General features: G+C 40.9%; 1 protein-coding gene across 1 annotated transcript in view; it reads left to right on the forward strand.

The window, feature by feature from the left end:
* The window catches only part of ERC2 (ELKS/RAB6-interacting/CAST family member 2), a 617,894-nt gene extending 599,851 nt beyond the window's left edge, over nt 1–18,043 (forward strand). The window contains exon 16 of the mRNA XM_018556277.1: nt 17,881–18,043. The gene's annotated coding sequence lies outside the window, so the exon portion shown is untranslated. The remainder of the gene's footprint in view (nt 1–17,880) is intronic.
* Nucleotides 18,044–20,141: the final 2,098 nt, after the last annotated feature.

The raw sequence follows: 20,141 nt of genomic DNA on the forward strand, positions 1-20,141 counted from the left end.
GTGTATTTTTCTCCTATTTTGGGGGGTGGGGTACCTCCTTAAAATTTCTACCAGACCTTAAGGGCCTGTTATGACTTTGAAGGGGAACCCCACGCATTATTATTTTTTTTTTTTTACATGGGGTCCCTCCTAAAATTCCTGCCAGACCTTAAGGGTCTGGTATTGTTTGGGAGGGGGAACCACATGTTTTTTTTTTTTTTCTTTATAAATGTAATTTTTTTTAAATAAATGTCATTTTTGCTGCAGCAGGTTCTATACATTGTACAGATGTGCCAGTTTACAGGCAGTTTAAGGGTACCCCCCAGCCGCGATATTTAACCTCTTGCCGTCCGCCCGTAAAGAACAAACGGACGGACGGCAGACTCGCATCCGCGGGTTGCCGTGTCCAGACGGCAATTGGTGAGGGTACTCTCCGCACACCTTTCAGCAGTCCCGGCCAGTAGAGAAGAGGTGCTTGCAGTAACTCTCACGGATGGCACCGTGAAACAGCCAACGTTTCGGGGCAACGCAGGGTCCCTTCCTCAGGGCAAAAGATGTGACAATGTGATGGTGTCCACACACCACATATATACCCCAGTGTCCAGACGGCATGTTTTTCCTGCTCGTGCGCACTCCCTAGCGCGCACCCCCTAGCACGCCGATCGGTTGTACGGCGTGATTTTCGGATCCCCCCCCCCCGTTCGCTAGTGCCACCACTCCCCCCTCCTGACCCCTCACCTTTAATCCCGGGATCCGCTAGCCCATCTGCGGCCCGGGATTGGCTCGGGAGGCCGTCAGGAGGAGGTGGGAGGGAGATCAGCTCCTTGCTGTTCTCCCTCTGTAGTGTGAATGCAGAAGTGATGTGTATTACATCACTTCCGCATTCACCTGTCAGTCATCTGGCTCCTATGCCAGATAGAAGAAGCTGATGAAGCAAATCTGTGCTTCATCAGCTTCTTTTGGGGTCTCCAGGTGACATTAGGGGTCTAGAGACCCCTAATGTCTCCATAAAGAGGACCTGTCAGTGTACCTGTGCTATTATATAGGGGGATGGTATCCCCCTATATAATAGCAATAACAATAAGTGTAAAAAAAAAATCTATATAAATAAAAAAAGTTAAAAAAAATAAAAGTCACAAACAAAAAAAGTTTAAAAAAATAACAGGTCACAAATAAAAAAAAGTAAACCCCCCCCACAATGTTTAAGTCCCCCCACCTTCGTTTACGCACATTTAAACGTAAATATGCGTCGCATGCGCCAGCACGCGAAAATGACAATTGCGCTACACATGTTACATATCGCCGCGAACGTCGCAGTGAGAGCAATCATTTTAGGGCCATCAATCACTGATAACACTAAACTGATGAGCGTTAAAAGCTTTTAATGCGTCGCCTATGGCCAATTTTGGGTAATTTAGTTTTTTTGAGGTTTCGCGCGCGTGCGCAATTTTAAGGCTTGACATGTTTAGTGTCTCTTTACCCGACTAGACCCCGTCTTTTATATTTTACCAAAAAATTGAGAAATTATAAATGTTTTAGAATTTAATATAAGGGGAACTGTTTTTTTTTTTTAAAAATCTGTAATTTTTCCTTAATATATTAAAAAATAAAAACCCCAGTGGTGATTAAATACCACCAAAATAAAGCTCTATGTGTCCCCAAAAAAGGGTATAAAATTCATTTCAGTACATCGCTGCATGACAGAATAAATGTCAGTGAAAGTACCACAGCGCTGAATAATGAAAAATGGCCTGGATGGGAAGGGGGTTTAACACCGCGGATGTCAACTGGTTAAAGGATTTTTTCAATTTTATTGTTTCACTTTAAGCAATGTTAAAATCACTGCTCCTTTAAAATGGTAATTTTTAAAAGTGTTTTTTTTTATTGATACATGTCCCCCAGGGCAGTACCCGAACCCCCATACCCTTTTTATGACCATTAACTTACATATAAGCCTTCAAAATGGGAACATTTGATTTTTCAAGTTCGGGTCCCATGGACTTGCATTGAGTTTGAGTTCGAATTCAAACTTTTTTCCATGTTCTAAAGTTCGAATTCAAACTGAACAGGGGGGTGTTCTGCCCATCACTAACTAGTAGTAGTCAGTTACAGTTGAACTTGTTCCGTAATTTTGAAGACATTCCACCATTAATCTAAGTGGCTTCACCAGTTCAAAAACCACTTGGATGAGTCCAGTCCAAATGTGACTAAATACTACTGTCTGCAGTGATGCTAAATTTAGGAACATCACTTCAGGAAGGCCAGATTCCGGAGGACATCTTGCATGCTGGGTTGGTGGGTCTGTTCACTGAAGCCATTGCAGTTTTTTTTCTGTTTTATAAGTTAACAGTTGCATTCAACCTTCCAATGCTAGTATGAATTTGATCTTTGGCTAGAGAGAGAAACTTCTTAGTTCCTTCACTTTAACACATCAGTTTTTTATGTGAGGGAGCAAGAAGCCTATACCTATGTGTTTGGAAATACCTCCCCTTCAGGTAAGCAAAAGGGGTTTCCAGTTGGTTTGCAAAAAAGGGTGGTGCGGACTTACAGCAGTGCCTGGATGAGATACTGAAGCTTTAAAAATTTAGGCTTTGATCCTTATATGCATATCAAAGCTTCATTTTTAACCATGATTGGAATGTGGTTTCAACACGTATCTAAATTTAAAAAGATAATCATAAACAACACTAGAATCTTTTCCTTGGTAAAATTGGTGCATATATGTTCAGTGTTATTTATTTTGATGCAGATAGATTTCCATCATCATTGTATATCAGGAAAAGATCACATTGTTTGGTGTTTTGGTTGAAAGGCTTTAATTGTTGTATTATGAGGGTTATATTCAGCTGCAAGCAGTTAGTTAAATTGGAATCAGCTGGCTATGCATTTGTCTGCTTCCTTTTTGACCACTGGCTCTTTTTAGCCATAAGGTTAAAAACCTGACCTGTGATTTCTAATAATGTCTAAAGGCAGTGTTATTTTTTTTTCTATTCTTTATTAAAGCAGAATCAGTATGTCTACTAAATGGCTGCATCATCTGTTATGGGTCACCAGGTGCCAGAGCCTGGTTGCCCTTTCCAATTCATATCCAGCTCTGAGGGTTCCCTTTTTTTTATTGCCAACCACTCCTGACCTAACTTCCTAGCAAACTCTTCCTGCTCTGACTTAAGGTGGCCATACACTCTACAACCATCGCAAGACTTTAGTCTTGCGATGGTTGTACAGGGATTAAAAAAACGTACGATCTGCCTATCTTGGACAGGCAGATCGCACTCTCGATCATTGCAAGCCCGCCCCCCTGAGGGGCGGGCTTCCGATGACCGCAATGCTGAACGGGCAGTGTGCGCGTGCGCACACCGGCCCGTTCGGCATTTGTCTTCCGAGCACCGTTCTATCCAGCCGAGAATCGTACGATTCCCGGCTGGTTTTCGAACATGCTGGTTCGACAGAAGACGTGCGACCGTACAGTAGAAACGGTCGCACGTCTCCGTTCACACTGCTCGATTATCGTACGAAAAACCGATCGCATACGATTATCGTACGATAATCGTGCAGTGTATGGGCACCTTTAGTTGTGATCTTGACTGTCCTGTCTCGCAAATTGATTTCACTACCTGTCTGATCTACTCCCTAGACTATGCAGTCATTCATCTTATTTGATTTCAACCATTCCTGTGCTTTTATGTTGCAAGGGTTAAATACAAGAGTTTCTCCCGGTTGCTATATTTGTCAGGAGTCTTTTCTATCGTAGGGAAAAATTGAGATCTCAGCCAGAGAAAAAGTATCAGTTTCTAAAATACCTTTTTAATCAGGAAGGTATTTGCTTAGTGGTGGGTGCAGGGGGCTCAGTTCGCGAATGACAGATTTGGTGGGCAGATAGAAATCTGTAACTCATATTTTAACATTGTGTCTTAACCAGAGAAAACTTGGTCAGCATTTTCTCTATCAACTCACTTTTAATCAGCACTGCCCAGCCGATGGCTCTCTTTGTTTGGTAAGACTATGTATTTGAAATTGAAATGCAATGCCAGCTCCAAAGGTCATGCATGTTTTATTCCTTTCACTAAAAGGCTGAATTGTTGTAGACCATCCATAACTGGGCAGCATTTTGCCCCCTACTGAACAGCTTAATGTTATGTATGGGGTGGGGACAAAGCTGTTTAGGGCTACTAAAGTGGCAATAACGATTCTAACTGTTGGAGCACTCATTTTGGATTTTACACATTTTTCAACTGGTTGTAAAAGCTTTGCATTATGGTGGGAAGAAGAGGAAAGGAACCAGACATGTGCTGATTTTGTTCGTAAACCAAGTTGCACGACACAGATTGCCAGGTATCCTGCTGATGGCTCCCTCGTCAATGTTCTGAGGAGACTCCTGTCTTTAAACATGCTCTTGCATACCTGGTTGAGACCAAGATGATGATGATAATCAAGGTAATGAGAGTAGCCTTTTTATTGCTCCTGCAGTCCCCCCTGAATGCGACAGGAAGCAATGGAATTAGTGCATGTGGGTACAGCAGATTTAGGATTAGCTGTAAAGAATGTTATAGATAGTAGGTCACACAGTGAATGCTCGGGTAACCAAAATTGCATTTGTCCTACCATCTTGGTTAGACTGACCCTTTAGAGCTTATGTAACGTAGGGAACATCTGTAATATACAGGCTGTTTCATTTTTCTGTGAAGGGTAGTGTGATTAGTAAAAGGCCATTACAACTGACCTGTGTTACCTGTCAATTAATTTGCAATTCTGTTCAGACTTGTAAACCTGACACCCCTGCCATACAGCACAGCAAGTTTCTGCACTCCCTGGAACCTCTCTGCAATTTATTCTACAGTTAAATAATGCAGTATTATCAAGGGGCTGCTCCACTCTGTTCTCTACTCCTGTTAAGCATCTTTCAGTGTTAAATGGCACTGTACAAGGCAACAAAACCTGATTTTCTTATAGAGCTGCCTTTCCCTTTCCCAGTGTGAGTGCTGCTGTACAGGGGGATTACAGGATACAAATATCGAGAGAGGTTACTCATTCCAGCCGCATGTAAAAATACATTTACCAATTTTGAATGAATCCATTACAGAATCAAATGGCATTTTTCACTTGCCTGGAGTAAGGCTTTAACATAAAAGCTACCTAAGTATTTTCCATCTGGGTCCTTGCACCATAAGGGTTAAGCCTACCCATTAATTAATAAGAAAATCTGCAAAGAAACACATTGGGATGCAAGTCGTTTTTTTCTTTAGGTAAACAATTCCTTACATTCAAGCTGTCATTTTTTTGTGAACGTGTGTTATCTTTTGAAAGCTGAAATCTGTCAAAGTCAGTAAAATTTCTTTAATGAACTTCAGGGCAAGTCTTCAAAGAGGGCTGCAATTGAACCTGTGGAAAGGGCTGTAGCCTTTGAACTGAGAAGAAGTTGATCCTAGATTAGTTAGATCTTTCATTTTACTCCGCCTGGTAATCTAGCCAGGAAGATTTAAGCTTTGAGTACTTCATACTCTGCAGTGACAAGTTTGGTTAAAATTGATATATTGTTACCTCTATAAGCCTTTTGGATCAATTATTTTGGAAGGTGACATTCCTGTAGCCCTGGCATGGTTCAAATTGTTTGCCGCTAACATTTCTGAATTGTCACAAGCATCGAATACTGCTCATGGGGAATCAATGTCCAATTTGGAGCACATTTGTGCTTTTCTCATGCATTTCCCCCTCCCCGTTTGTCCAACTCAACATTTCAACACCTAAAGAGGAGAGCAATGATACAAATAAAAAATCTGGAACCTATAAAATTTCAGGAAACAAAAAGAAAAACTGAGAAGTGTAAAAAAATAAGTGGTGCGAAGTATAAAGTACACATCACGTCATATGACTTGACAAGAATGGACTTTGCTATTGTTCCCTCTGCTTAGACAGATTTTGCACTGTGTGTGTTTTTTATATAGAATACATTCATCGGGACTTTACGCCATCATGTTGTCCCAGGAGAAAAACAAGAATTTCTTTATTTTCTTTCCTTTACAGGAAAACAATTGGGATTTTCCAGTTGTTGCCCTCTTAATCACTATGGTTAATTCTGTTAGCGTTGGGTAATGTAAAGTTCATCCCAGTGCAGTGGGTACAGCCTATCTTTCTGGTCACCGATGCTGCTGACCTAACTGGTGAAATACAGTGTTGACATTTTTATTTCAAAACACTATCCCCAGAGGGGGGAAAAGAGAAATATTTTGCTTATTTTTACGACTTCAGCTCCTTGCTGTTTGTTTGCTCTGGCCTAATTATCCTCCCCTACCTTACCATGTATTTTTTCCCATTCTACACAAGCATTGAGAAACAGTTTTTTCAAAAAATAAATCCAATGGTTAAAACAGCAAGGGAATGGTGGAATGTTTGCAAAGTTGCTGCTTGTTTTGAACTGACATATTTAGATTTCGGAAGACATTTAAAATCTAAAGCTGATCATATACAAAGTGACTACATACAATGTTATTCAACCATTTTATGCAATGAGAAAAATTCTACGGAAAACATTATGTAAACCCAGTCACTAAAATCTCAAATAAGCTTTATACCATTAATGTTGTAGCTATAGTAGCTATAGTAAATAGTTTAATCCAAGGCATACATTTAAAGCAGAACTCCAGTCCTCAGCAATATATATTTTCATACTTCCCCACCGCATCCTATGTTGCGTTTTTTCCTTCTTTTAACATTTATCTGAAGTTTTCTTCCTTAAAACTGGAAAGGTAAAAAAAATCATATGAGCATCGTTGGTCTTTCCATCGTGTTCTACACTAGCTTGTGGGAGGAGTCAGCTGGTGCCAGTACATCACTGCAGTAACACCCAATCAACAGTGATTAACATTTAGTAGACAACATGCCTGGGTAAACACAATGTTTTACCTAAATATGACCAGTAGAAGACAGTAAACATGATGCCATTACATATGTTTGTAGTACAGATCACACTGCACATCATAAGACACTCGTCTGGATTACCCTTCCATGCTTCTTACTGTTCCTATGTAAGTGGATTATACAGCGCACATTATCACCTAAAACAATAAGCAAGTCAGTACTGAGTACTCCCTGAGGATTCATTGTGGACAGGGGTGAGGTTTGCAGTAACTCTCATCCAGATGAAACTGGCTCCATATAATCTGCGTGCACCACAACTGTGATCAACACCTCTTGAAGACCAGGGGGCATGTCAAAGACAGTCAGTTGATCTTGTAGGAAACTGGGCATCTGCAGAAAAGAAGTGTGCCTGCTGCAGTGCCCTTCAGTAAAAATTATCAGGCACACAGTGGGGAGGGGAAGAAAATTACAGGGCAACATAGGGGTCTATTCACAAAGCTGCCGAAGGATCTGGCCGTAGCTTCGGCCGATCCTTCGGCTAGCTTCGGCACCAGGACCCCTTCGGTTCAGGAGAACCGAGGGGGTGCTGTACGGGCTATTCACAAAAGCCCGTACAGCCCGCGAAAGCAGCCGAACCATTAGCCGAACCCAACGACCGAGACATCAGCCGAGCATTCCGGCGAACACACCCGATCTTAGACGAGCAACCCGGCGAACCTAACCGATCCCAGCCGAGTATTCCGGCGAACACACCCGATCACGGCCGAGCGGCTCAGTCGAGCGCTGAGCCGTGCTGAAAGACGAAGCTGGCCGAGTGGCCGGCCATTGGCCGGCCGACAGCCTGCTTCTGACACCACCCAATCACTAGAGGCAGAAGCAAATGGCACAGAAACAGGTGAGGCTGGAATTCTTTAAAAGAAGTCAAAATTAGCCAAACACCGCTCCACGGAGTAGAAATCTGCTGAAGTCTGACGAGAAACCAACATTTCCAGGAGTGTCGATCTCATATGCACTTCCTAATGATGTGAAATTTAAGAGAAGAGATTTTTATATACTTCAGTGAGCGCAAAAAAACAGTCATGTTTTCCTCTTTTTCTTGTTCTTCTCTGTGACGAGACTCATGAAGTTCCATTCACATTCCTTCAAACATGGTCATTATTTCTGATGATGCTTGATGTGTATTGGGATTTTCAATTACTTTTTGGATTTCAACAGTGGGCATTTCTCAGCCTATTTAGCGTTGGATCTGTCACTGATGCTTAAAGTTGACTGCGGAGATGACGACTGAACAGAAGGAATGGTTTCTGCATCTTCCTCCTCCACATCAAGTTCACCCTCTTTATTAGAGGCATGCATACTGTCTTCACTATCTGCAATGTTTCCTGATGTTCTACGCAATATAAAAATACATATTTTAATTTATTTTTAAAATAATAGATTTGATTTTAAAGTGTAATTATAGCCAAAACCTTTTTTTCCAAAATCATTACATTTTGGATTTCCCAGCAGTTTGCATCCTGGGGACAATGTTCACCATGACAAGTAGATAGGGTGAATGATCCCAGTGGGCACACAGACTTCCATAAAAATCTTGGCGCAATTTAATGTATTTTATTGTTGCAAATGGTTACCAGTACGCCACAATATTTGTTTCATGATGTTATTGTAAAAACATATTGTCACATAGAAAAGCCGATGTTTCGGGACACACTAGATCCTTTGCTCAAATGACACCGTCACTATGAAATTGTGATTGTATTGGAGTGCTGGTGCCCTTTTTCAATATGAGTAAACAATAAAAACTTGACAGGAATTCCAACCATGCCATGCACTAGCTAAAACTATGAAAAAAATGTTTTGGCTTGGGATATATCTGAGAGAATTTGCTCTAGTAGTTTCTTCATGACTATCACTTTCGCTGTGTGATGTGCATTACATTTGTAGGGCTGTATTTCTGAGATCAGGCAGTAGAGCAGGGATGGATATAACTAAAATTGACTTGTATTTCCATCTATATTTGTAAGATAGGTCTATTTATTCTGTGGGTATTGCCACTGTTCCTGATTAGATGTGTTGTAAAGTCTGCATTGCTAATATTGGAAGAATAGCTGAGGGCATTAGAAATCATTCCAGGTTTTTTAGTCTTTTAAGCATGAGCCAAACTAAAGCTCATACAGACACCCAGCAGTAAAGTTTGGAGGCAGAACATCTCATTAAAACAGTGGGAGTCTGCATTCTGCCTATACCTGATTTTACCATCACATGGAATTTGAAAGGTAATTAGCCCTTCTGGCCAGTTTATGGTTATTTTCCTCACAAAGGCTAAACGTGGAGTGCCATATTAAAAATTCCAGCTGATCTTGCCTGGGGTTGTGTGTCTCTGTGTTTCATGTTGGCGCACAAGAAGAACAGCAGAAATATCTGAGTTGATTATGCTGCAATAGCCATATAATGCTGTTGCCTTACATTTCAGCTGCCTTGCTGCTTGCATGGTGGAATTTACACACGGCTGTTTTTTGAAGACTGTTATATACAACTATAGTTCTCACAGAGAGGCTAAATGTTCACAATGCCAAGCAAGGAATTTATTGCTGAGGTTATAATATTACTATGACTATTGTGGAACAGTGTCCCCACCTACAAAACTCACACATTTATTCATTAAAGGCCAACTCTACTTTTTTATATAAATGTTGATACACAGAGAACAGCTAACCTGCTCTCTGTGAGACAGCCTAATGCTGCTTTTCACTTTAGCAGCTTCACCTTGGGTGCTAGAGGACCTTATCCCCTCACTCATGACCTGCATGTCCAAGTCTCCAAGACTGCTCTTCACTTTATAATCTTCACCTTGGATGCTAGAGGATCTTGCCCCCTCACTCTCGTCCAGCATGTCCAAGTCTCGTAGACTGCTGTTCAGTTCAGTGTTCATGTAAACACTGCATTGTATCCAAACTATATGCCCAGTGCAAAGTCTCTTGAAAGAATTAGGAATGTTTGAGATCGATGTTTAACTGTATCTGGTATGTGTATAAAAAGCGTACAAGTCTAATCAGCAGCAGAGCCCCCATATGTGACTGTCTTTGAAATGTCTGCTACATATATTTATGTTATTGCTCAGAAAATAGCTATAAAGTTTGTCTGAATTTGCGAGCACACAATGAATGTATCAGGGTCTATATATAATGCATTGTTCCTTCTTTTCCTTTTTGTTCTTGCTGCAAAACTGACTTAAAATAACAACTGTATCACGGCTTTGTGGCTCTGCTACTAATTTGCGATACATTCCCGAGGCCAGCTCAAGGACCTCCTTTGGCAAAATAATATGGTACTTATTAAGTGCATCCTAAGAGGCCCTGGAGAATGGCATGCTAAGGAAACAAGGGAGAAACTTAAATGAATTTCTGTCCTCCAGTTAGATATCTGATATTGATGACCAGGATGTATATAAAAAAAAACTAATGCTAAGAGGAAGGAGAATTAGAAAAACGGATAACAAATTAGCCTCTTTTTTTTCTGCACATTCCTGACCGGTATCATATAATAAGAACCACCAAATGAGTATTAACAAAGAATATCAAATGGTGTTTGGTACATACTAGTCTATTACTTTGTCTATAAAAAATATTTTCACCTCAGCAGAGTATCGTATCCCAGCTTTTATTGGATGACCAGTGAAGCGAGAAAGAATTTTATGTTACAACGGAAACTGAGCTGAGCTTTTAGAAATCTGATCTGTGTATACGCTAATTATTCATAAAAAAGTTGCCATTATGTTTTATTAAACTGATCAAGTTTAAAGTTTAAGTGATTTTTTTCTTTATCAAGGAATAATTTTTTTAAACACAATGATGACTGGCAATAAGAGGGTAAAAGGACCTCTTACTGTACTGCATATTCTTGGTCAATACACCATTGCCTGTTCTATGTACATAGCACTAACCAGATGTTATTTTGTACATGGGACCCTGTTAGCAATGCTTAGTTGAGCAGAGGAACCTCATTAGGAAATGTATTAGGGAGGAAGATGGTCTGCTGCATTAACCCTGACAGACACCATCATCAGGGCTAAAAGTATAACATATAAAAACTTAAATTTCTATTATTAGCTATTACATTTAGGAAAAAGATGCCATGTATTTAAAGCGGAATCAAACCCTTCTATCTTCTGACCCAGCAAGGATGGTGCCATCTTAGCATCTATTTAGATCTGCAGCTACATGGGATCAGCTATGACATCAGCTATTTGAGAGCTTAAATATTAGTTGAGGGTCAAGATAAGCACACTTAGTTTGGAACATTATCACTAGAGGCATGCCTTGAATGTAGCATACACTGAGCATGCACAAATAGGCAGAATGTAAATGTAAAAATTGTTATGTTTGAATAGGGATTTAATTGCCTGTTTTAAACATTTCCAACCTTAGCTTTTTGGGGGAAATAGTTCAATCAATAGTTTTATCGTTTTAGTTCTACTTTAAAAAGTTTTACTGTAGATATGATATACAGGTATAGTAGTACTCTTGTACAGTATATATGGAGTTATTTTTTTTCTTTTAATTTAAGCTTTTTGCCCTGATGAAGGGGGTCTCTTTGGAACCACCAAAACGTGTTGTATGTTTCACAGAGACTACCAACAAAACTATATCTGGACTTAAGCATTTTTGTGGTGCTTTCTTCTCTATATAAATGCTTCAAGAGCCCTGTAGTGGCTCCATCTACCAGAAATCAGCCTAACAAAGCACTCTAAACTAGAACATACACCCAAGTGCGGCACTTAATCACATCAGGTAGCCCAAGCAGCTCACAGTGCAGGGCTACCCTCTAGTAGTGGGTACACAAAAAGACATTCAAAGCATGTAACAAAAGAAGGAGCTCAAGACTGGCTGGTAAAAGATTCCAAATTCGTTTAATGGTTTACACAAAAAAAACAACAAATGTGTTGTGGTCGTTAAAAAACTCCCCCTTCAAACTTTCACTATCATCAATGTGAGCATTATTGGCTACTAAGGCTTTTGTTTCAGTAGCATCATTCACACACAGAATAATATAGGAAGCCCTATTTGAGTCCAATCACTATATCTCAAGTCACTAAATCTTAAGCCCTGATGAAGAATTGTTTTTGACCCCAGAACCATATTGAATGTCTTTTATGTGTGAGCCATTAAAGGAATTTTGACTCTTTTACCATCTAGCCTGGCACTCATTCTTTTGGCACATGCTTTGAGCATCAGTAAGAAATCACAGAAGCTGTTGTCTGATCAGGCTTAAATGGGTTTGTGGTCTGGGAACCCTTTTGTGATGTTTCTAAAAGATATCCCCGAATGTAACTACAAACCTCTGCCATATGATTTTACTTTTTTTTTTTTTTTTTTTGGGGGGGGGGGGGCTAAAAAGAGGTAAAGAAAGCATTAAGGTAACATGTATGTGCCATCACATTTTCTACCTCTTCAATGTCTCCCATAAGCTTTTATTATCGTAGGCATGGAAATGGGCTGCTGCAGCACAGGCAGCTCAGCACGTGCCTCCTTGACTACGAGCAGCCGATTTGGTTTCCGCCATGTAGCAATATATTTTAATTTTCAGAAAGCAACTTTTCAGCTAAGAATAATGACATTTGTTTAAGAAATCCAACAATGTTTACAAAAAGGCCCAGTTTCTTCAAATGATAATGGCCTTTTAAAGGGTCCATAATGTATTTTTATACTGTGCTTGTCCCGGGGGATGTTGTGTGTATAGGAAGGAGGCAGGGGAAGGAGTTTACAATTGTGAACATTAGTAGTCACAAGTGCTCTCTATGGCAAACATTCCTCACTAATGATTTCAACAATCTAACAGTTCCACTTTTAATTGTATAATCTGTGCAGATGTTAAAATCAGATTGTGCTTCCATGTCAATTTAAAGGCTCATTGTTTGAGCCTGATGTGCAAAGCCTTCAGAGGTCACCAATCCAATCATCTAACATGCCTCCTATAGTGTAAAATGATTTCAACAATCTAACAGTTCCACTTTTAATTGTATAATCTGTGCAGATGTTGAAATCAGATTGTGCTTCCATGTCAATTTAAAGATTCATTGTTTGAGCCTGGTGTGCAAAGCCTTAAGAGGTCACCAATCCAAGCACCTAACATGCCTCCTATAGTGTAAAATGTTGGACTGTGAATTACATAATTGCTATTAATTACATAATTTCAGTGTTTAAATGTGTAGGGCTAAAGGTTACTTTTAAATTCCAAAGCCACAGAAGGTTATGTGGCATTAAGCCATGGGCTCACCTTGGGCTTCCTAAAGGTTGTGTCATATTTGTGTACATTCTTGCTCGATCTGTCCTTGACCTAAAAAAATTCAGAGGTTGTGAGGAATTCCGGAACTACCCTAAGTGACAGGGTTTCATATAATATAGTAGAGAGTTGAATGTTCATAACGAAGCAACAACATGTTAAAAAATGTAGTTCAGTGCTTATCAACAGTTATCAGGTCAACAGTGGCATATTTAGAGTAGCAATATAATTAACTTATATAGGAAATGTGAAACCAACTGCAGGTCAAGTGAATTTTCAGCATTTTTTAAAGTTTATTTTAGCAGATGTATTGACTGCTCTAACAGTTTTCTTTACTAGTAACATTCACTGCAGTTTTTAAAAGCAATGACATATTTTATTGAAAATATTATAACATTAATGCTGGCCATACATTCTTCGATTTTTGGCTGGTTCTTCAGGAACTGCCCAAAATTCACACAGCGCCTTTTGGCCAGCATTCTTTGATCAGCTGTTCGAAGGAGCCAGTTGGAAAATATTAGAACGAACAGACTCAGCAGCCAATGAGCTGCCTCTGTTTGGGTACTCTGACAGCACTCGGCGGCCACTTTCAGAAAACATAAGAAACAAAAGGGATTTCTTGATCAACGCTCATATAGCGTTGATGGAGGAATCTGTTTTATTTTTTTCACTCAGCCCCAGGGTTAAACAAAAATAATAAAACAGTATATGGCCAGCTTAGTATGAAGAAGTTGCCATACCTTGACAAGACATTAGATATTCTGTATGTTATTATTCTATGTATTGCTAATCTGTTGCTAAGCACATCATACTGCTCTGTGTTATTAGCCATTATGGGTAGGATAGCATGTCTAGAGTGTATGTCTGTCTGAGTGTCTGTCACTAAACAAGAACTTCCTCAGAATCCAAACATTGTCAGAATTTGATAGAACATTTACATCATAAGCACACGATATGCTACTTGCTAAGCACAGTAACCCATAGAAAGCAATCAGAATGTATCTTGTATTTGGACTAGACCTGTTTTCTGTGTTACTTGCAGCAGTGTAACTAGAAATCACAGGGCCCCATAGCAAAATTTTGTATGGTGCCGTCCGATTTCTAGTTATGCCCCTCGCAAAGCCCCCTAAGATCCCACACAGCCCACCTGAGAGTGACCCTGCAGAGCCCACCGTAGACTCTCTATGGTGGGCTCTGTAGGGTCTCAGGTGGGCTGGTCACACCCCTGCACACCTCTTACCTGTCAGCCCTGATCCGCTGTCAGCCTTCTCCACCACTGGGCTCTGCGTCCTCCGCGGTCACAGACGGTCCCCTCTTACTTCAGTGTCGTCGTGTCCCCACCTCCTCCATCGTGGCTGGCCCCAGCCTTCTCCTGGGCTGCCGTCGCTGGGCCCCGGCCTCCCCCCTACAAACTGCTGGCTGTCACTGACTCAGCAGAAGAACACGCCACTGCACAGATCACTGACGGGTTGTCAGCGATCTAGACAGCGGCGTGTTCCTCCTCACAGCCGCCAGTGATAGCCAGCAGCCTGAGATGCCATAGCGACCCAGGCGGTCCACACGGCATCAGGGGGACTGATGTTACTCATCCTGGCCGGGCCCCATAGTGGCCGCCTGGGTCGCTATGGTGATAGTTCTGCCACTGGTTACTTGTAAACTGCTACTTGTAAACTGCTAATTGTGCTCTTACATTGCCACCCTTGTCCCATGGGAAGCCCATGTGACAGGGTGGCAATGTAGGAGCATAATTGTGAGACACACTTGATTGACAGCTGGCTCTGCCTCTCTAGTACCGGAGCCGGCTTTGCCCACCCCCTCCCCTGTCTGTTCCTCCAATGAGCGCTGGAAGAATAGAGAAACGGGAAAGGAGAATCCCTGCTGGGAGCGGTGACTGGGAGAAGCCGTGACCTGAGCAATCAACGATTTGTGATTGTTCAGTTCTCGATTTATAGAGCCGGCATGTGACAGCTGCAGTGCCACACGCAGGCTTAAACTATTAGGACGAGTACATTTTACTCTCCCAAACGTTCTTCTTTAATTTATTCACTGCCCTGTCTGAGGTTTATGCTTTTCTTTTTTTTGCACTGGGTGAAAAATGGGCGATAATTATTAATAAGCTATGGTACTTGTTGAACTGTCCAGTGCTAATCCTGAGCTCTAACATCATGAATATTACCTTTTGTTTTAACAGTACAAAAAGAAATGATGCTTACATGCAAAGATATCAGTCTAGCGCACACAGGCGTATGGTTATATATTTCTATAGTGCAAGGACTTGAGGACCAACTATGTTATTATCAGCATATATGTCATTGTGTATCAGAGGAGAGGGGACCAAAAAATGGGACCTCCTCTCAACATACATAATGGGTGAGGTATTCCATACCCTTGTAACCTAGAGATAAGTGAGTCGGAACTGTGTTATCACTTACACTAGGGATGTTCAGATAATGAATTAACATGGACTAGGCAGATCATTGGATAGTGGATACGTGAAATAAATGATTATGTGATTGGTATTTATAAGCCGTGGGGCCATTGGATAGCAGGTAGGCAAAATACAGTTGCATAGCTGAGGGAACCACACACCCTGTTGGACATACATTGCCACATTGCCCACAGATCTGTAGGCTTCTAAGCTACTCCTCAACACTGATGTTTCATATGACTTTTTCTCCCTCTCCCAGCCTGACCTCTGCTAGACACAATATAGAGGAAGTCAAATTCAGTTATTTACAAAGCCTACATTTAAAAATAAATCTGTTTTGTATATTGTATATCTGCCTGGCATTCAAATTCAACCTTTGCTTATCCTTTGTTAATAATACAGTGAAAAGCTGTCATTTTGTTAAAGCCTGATGTTTTTCTGTTGATTAATCCAATCATATTATTATACTGTAGAAGCTGGTGTTAATTTCTATGTGATGCTGCTGTTAAATAGTTTATGCCTCTGCCACTTAGCACTTAAAGCTTAGGAACTCATCTATCTGTCACTTTGCTGTCTCCTCCTGTCAGCTCCTTTCACTCTGGCACACATATACACTTATAGGCTCCTCGTCCTGCTTCTCCCACCCTCTCTCTGAGCTCCGCTGTATAGACTGTACCATTTGGACACCAGGTTGAATTCCGATACTTACACTGCTTGCCTTTAAAAAATACATTTCTTAATCATACATCACAGGACACAGGGGGTTTATTCTGGAATGGGTGTGCTGTGCAGCTACATTGAACTGATTGGACACACTGCAAATCAATGCTGTGTTAGTACAGCCCTGTATAATCCCTCCCACAGGCAGCCTGTAGAACCACATGTCATGACCTCCCCCTGAGGTACTGTAGTGTGCATGTGCCTGCCATTTTCTTTCTTCTTCTACGCTGAGCTGTCCACACACTACTACCTCTGCTGCTGTGGCTCTTCATGACTACACAGGGAGTCCAGATCTCTGCACTGCTATACTGGATCACCATTGCTGCCTACATTGTTGGGGCACAAGTCACTCCCTAACCTCCACAGTAGTGAATACCTGAGGTTCTCTCTCAGCCAATGGGAGCTCATAGACGAGAGGATGAATGGGCAGCAGGCCACACAGTCTGACAACAGTTCTGGGGAGGGTTCTCTCCCCTCTAAGCACACTTTTTTTGCTAGCCCTATGCTCTGCTCTTTCTCCCCACCACTTCCGGCCTCAGGGTCTTCCTCAGCACCCTCTAAGGCACCCTTCATTACCATGCTATCCAGGGAGGAGTTTATGGTTGGATTTATGGAGAAAATGTCTGAACTATTGGAGTCCTCAGACCACAGGGGGCGTACTTGGGCCCCCCTCTCCTTCCCCTTCAAATTTCCCCCTCTGACCTTCCTCTGTCCGCAAGCCCTGAGGAAGAAAATGAGAAAGAATGGGCTGTAATCACTTAGGGAAAGGGGGAAAGAGCCGATTTGTAGTTTTGACAGCATGCTTTGCAACACAGGGAAGTGCTTATTCACAGGACTGAGTGAAAATGTGTCACTGCATTGAGGACGTACATCCTATGGGCATCTTCAATAAGTACATTTACAAACTTCTAGATTTAAATGGTTATTAGGAGTGGATAGAACTTATGGAAATTCAATATAGAAACACATACGTATTTTTAGCTTTTGACTATAGATAGCAGTGGTGTAGTGGTTAGTGCTTCTGCCTTGCACCACTAAGGGTCCCTGATTCGAATTCCGGCTAGATCACTATCTGCCAGGAGTTTGCATGTTCTCCCTGTGCTTGCATGGGTTTTGTCTGGGTACTCCTGTTTCCTCCCACACCCCAAAGACATGCCGGTAGGATAATTGGCTCCTGTCTAAATTGGCCCTTGTAGGTATGCATGTGACATAGGGACCTTAGATTGTTAGCTCCTTGAGGGCATGGACTGATGTGAATGTGCACTTTGTAAATCGCTGCGTAAATTGTCGGCGCTATATAAATACCTGTAAAAAATAAATAGATACCCTTTAATGTTTACAGTGCTTGATTCATTTGTGCACTCTATTTCTGCCTGGAGTCCAGCTTTAAGAAGCATCAGCCACCACTAAAGTGTCTGATTGGTTCCCCTGGCTATTTTGCTCCTGTAAAGAGCAGATCAACCAGGTGATCTGGAGACACGATGTTGGCACTTATCTTATAAACATGGCACAATATTTAAAAGTCTTACTAATCATTATTCTTTGGGTTCCGGCCAGTTAAAAATCAGTAAATGAAATGTGGAATATTCATTTCCATATCTGTCTCATTCCTTCAGATGATCCCGTCTCTGCCGGAGTCACATCGTCACAACAAGATCTAATGCTGTACATTGATCATCTATCCAACCTTTGCCTAGAGAGAGAACCCCAAGAACTTTGATCTTTACTGAGCCCGTTAGGGAAGGAGGAACTGGAGGAGGAGATTGAAGACATCTGAAAAGACAAGGAACAATGCTTAACACCAGAGCAAGTAAGTGTCTCCTAGAGTGCCTATTGGTTGGCTCGTAGCGCAGTCAAACATACTATATTCAGTGTGGCAGGATACCTACTTTAGAACGCTACAAGAGTTTTTCAGTGCCCTAAATATGTATGATCATCTATATGTCGTGCTGCTGGTTATTGAAGCATAAGCTTAAATTGAAATTGCAAGAATTTAAAAACCTAGAGGCGACATGAGTCCTGTTAAATGGAATTACTGTATTTTTGTTAATTTATTAATGCACGGATAGTCAATGAAAATAATTGCACAGTCTTGCCTTGTCTGTGCTGCAAAAGGCAAATCATTTGGTGGGCTGTATAACCATGCTTATTTGTTTAACCTTAAAAAATGTACAGTAGATGCATGTTTTACAAGATTATAACCTATTTTGTATTGTATTATTTTTATTCACAACCACCATAACTACAAATCACTTTGCTAAACAAAAAACAATAAGATAATAAAAAAACCTCTTATATACATAAATATTAATAAACATGCACAGCGCTAAAAGTAACCAACAATAAATATGTATAAAATCATCAATATAAGTGATATTAAAAGCAACAGTTATATTTAAGAATAGGTCATATATCCTCAATAAGCTATAAATGTAAAAACATAAAATAAGTATATAGAATACAAGAGCAATTAGAGTGCAAAGGGTAATCCAAGTAAATTGTAAATAATCAGTGTTGACAACCGACAACAACCAGATTGTCAAAAACTTTGTATAAAGTGCAAAAGTGCAAACCAAAAGCAATGTAAACTTTATATTAAAAGTGAAATCCAAACAAATGTGACCTTTTGATCAATGGTAACCAATATCAACCAGTTTGTTATCCAATACCACAATGTGCGAATTTCAGTTCGTACATTCTGGACCAAAGTGAGCTTTCAGTTTCTAATACTGGTAATAATCAGTTATCATCCACCACAGGTAAGTTTTATGCTCAACCACATCTGTAGTATTCACTATTAACCAGTAAGTCCCTGTGCTCTCTTGTACTCCTCCAGGTTGGGTTAAGTCACCAAATAAGATTGACTTTCTAACAAGGCTTTCTCAGTAGTTATTTCAGTGGCATCACTCAGGCAACTTAAGTAAAGTTAATCAAGTTAATTCCATTAAAACGTAGGTGAGTTAAGAATAGTTCTTCAGTACAGAGTATCTCATACATATACAGTAATATCTCGGTTCACAAACGCTTCTGTTCGCGAACAGAAAGTTCGTCAAAACGTTTCTTCCGTTCGCGGCATCCACATCGGGTGACGAACATGACCGCGGCCATCTTCCTTGCTCTGGCACGTGGTCGTGGCTTCCTTAAGGTCTCGTTCACACCTAGGCGTATTGCATATGCGTGACCGTCGCACGTTTTTTTACCGCGTATTCACGTATACTTGGCTGTGTACCAATGGAAACGCACAACAAAACGGCCCAAAGTAGTACATGTACCTTTTCAGGCGTGGGCCGTTTTGTAGCGCGTTAGGGACGGGCGGAAATACGCCAAGGTGGGAACGAGACCATTGAATACAATGGGATTTATATTTTTGAGCGTTTTGTAGAGCGTTCGTTGAGCGTAGAACGTGCTACAAAACGTTCAGGTGTGAACGAGGGCTAAGTCGAGATCGCGTTCGCAGATAGACCTGTGCATATTTGCTGTGAAGCTTCTTTGTGGGCTTTTTAGCACATACAGTACTGTGCAGTATTATTTAATCCAGCATGGCTCCAAAGAGATTGCAGAGCAAGCATGGTGGTAAAGTGCAGAACAATAATGAAGGTAACAAGAAAGTGCAGAGCAGGAGTGGTAAGAAGAAGGTTTTGAAGCAAATAACCATTGAATTGAAGAAGGAAATTGTAGATTGTAGTTTAAAAAAAAATTACATATGTACCAGAACGGATTAACCTTATTTACATTGAACTAGGGATGCACAGATACTTTTTGAGTACCAGTGCAGATACTTGGCATTTTCATAAGAACTACCAGGGTTGCAGCGGTTGCAGCTGGGACCGGGCTCTGGTGCTCCACAACTGTCCTGAAATCATTAGTCTGTATTGTT

The sequence above is a fragment of the Nanorana parkeri genome, unplaced genomic scaffold (assembly GCF_000935625.1).
Source record: "Nanorana parkeri isolate BGI_ZX_2015 unplaced genomic scaffold, ASM93562v1 scaffold231, whole genome shotgun sequence".
In the NCBI taxonomy this organism is placed as follows: domain Eukaryota; kingdom Metazoa; phylum Chordata; class Amphibia; order Anura; family Dicroglossidae; genus Nanorana; species Nanorana parkeri.